The 2,091-nt window shown below is 46.4% G+C and overlaps 1 pseudogene; it reads left to right on the top strand.

The window, feature by feature from the left end:
* Window positions 1-351: 351 nt before the first annotated feature.
* Window positions 352-1,400, top strand: LOC104996050 (annotated as a pseudogene).
* The last annotated feature ends 691 nt before the right edge of the window (window positions 1,401-2,091 follow it).

Below are 2,091 nucleotides of genomic sequence, written 5' to 3'. Positions count from 1 at the left end.
TGAACCGAGAGGACCCCCACCCTCCAGAATGGAGGGGGGTGTCCAGAAGGACTAGACTGGCCCACTGTTCCTCAGCCTCAGGAGGCAGCTAGCAGGGCTGGCAGGCTGCAGCCTGAGACTCACCTTAATTATTTTGACAGAGTATTCAGAGGACAGAGTGATCAGAATGGGAGTCCTTTGGGTTTGCAGAGCAGTGCCCGCATGGCAACCTGAAGAGTGGGCCTTCTTAAAGGCCAAGTGGTGCCTCCCTGCCGCGGGCATTCACACCCTCTCTCTCATCCTCTCTCCTCTCTGCCCAGATCACGTGCTGTTCTACCTGCACTCCTGCCTGTTGTCCTGACCACAGTCACCATGCCTCGGGGTAAGAAGGCTAAGCTCCACACCTGTGAGAAACGCCGCCAGGCTCAGCATGGCACCCAGGATCTGAGGGGCACTCAGGTCACTGCCACCACGATGGAAGCACTCTCATCTTCCTCCAGTCCTGGTCCTGGGGTTGATGCTAAGGGAAATCCTGGTTCTAGGTCTCATCACCATCTCAAGAGTCCTCGGAGGGCCCTGGCCACCACCACTGTGCCTGCAGGTGCTTCTCCCACAAGATCATCCAAAAGAGCCCTTGGGAAAATTGGGAAAACACATAATTCCTCTCAGGCCCTCTCTCCGATGTGCAGTCTGCAAGACACTCACTAACCAGGCCAACAAGTCTGTTGGTGTAGTTCCTGTTAATGCATATATAAGATGAAAAAGCCCATTAGGAAAGTGCATATGCTGAAGATCATTGATAAAAAGTACCACATCGATTCCCCAGGATCCTCAAAAGAGCTTCTGACAGGATGGAGGTGGTATTTGGTATTGATGTGAAGAAAGACAACACTGCCAAGCATTCTTATGTCCTTGTCAGCAAGATGAATCTCCCCCACAATGGGATCCTGCACCATGGCAGGGGTTTTCCCAAGGCCGGTCTCCTGATGAATCTCCTGGGTGTGATCTTCATGAAGGGCAACTGTGCCACAGAGGAAGACATCTGGGATTTCCTGGGTAAGATGAATATCTATGCTGGTAAGAGGCATTTCTTATTTGGGGAGCCCAAGAAGCTCATCACCCAAGATTTGGTGCAGCTGAAGTATTTGGAATATCGGCAAGTGCCTGGCAGTGATCCAGCATGCTATGAGCTCCTGTGGGGTCCCAGAGCGCATGCTGAAACAAGCAAGATGAGAGTCCTGGAGTTCCTGGCCAGGATTAACTGTTTGGATCCCAGTGCCTTCCACTTTTGGTATGAAGAGGCTTTGAAAGATGAGGAAGAGAGGGCCCAAGCTAGCAGATGTCCCAGTGTTCCCCCAGCAGTTCCTTCCACACCTAGTGAAGCTGAGGCAAATTCTGCACTTTGTGGCTCAAGAGAGTAGTCAGTGTTCCAAGTAGTATAGGACTGGACGTCACCGAGGATTCATAGTGTAAAATACCTTGGTGTTCCTGTTCTGTATGGGGAATTGATAAATAAATCTATGTTTTTATGTTTTTGCTACTTTTCAAATGTTGCTTCTAAATGAAAGCTTGTCTAGCATATATGTGTACAAATTCATCAGTCACACTTAACCATTTTTTGTTGGTCTTAAGGATAAGAGATTTTTATATTGTGTAAAGCAAATGGGGAAGCTTCCATCTTTTTTAGTAAGCTGGTGCAAGATAGCATAGCATTGCAATATGTTATTACCTTGAAAATTTGAAAAAGTTAAGCAGTAAAATATGTGGGATCAAGAAATAGAGGAAAAGGAATATGGTCGGTATTTGGTTTCCTCATCCTTTGTACTCTTTGTTTTACAAAATTATAAATGACAGTATATGCTTGGTTAATTCAAAAATGTAGAATTAAATTCTAATAATTTCAACCTCATGCTCACAGGCTAACTTATTCCCTAAACAGTAATTGAGCCTCTGCTCATAGAAGACTCCATGCTAGTACTTGGAGAGCTGAGAAAAAGATCTAGCCACTGACCATAAAATTATAGAGTCGAGAAGTAGCTGTCTTGTAAAGGAAATGGTGACATGACAGCAGTCAAATGTGAATTCCCTGATGCAAGGTAGTGGTGGGCCTTG

The sequence above is a fragment of the Bison bison genome, unplaced genomic scaffold, assembly GCF_000754665.1.
Source record: "Bison bison bison isolate TAMUID 2011002044 unplaced genomic scaffold, Bison_UMD1.0 scf7180017851176, whole genome shotgun sequence".
Classification (NCBI taxonomy): domain Eukaryota; kingdom Metazoa; phylum Chordata; class Mammalia; order Artiodactyla; family Bovidae; genus Bison; species Bison bison.
This window is presented reverse-complemented; position numbering and strand designations above follow the sequence as displayed.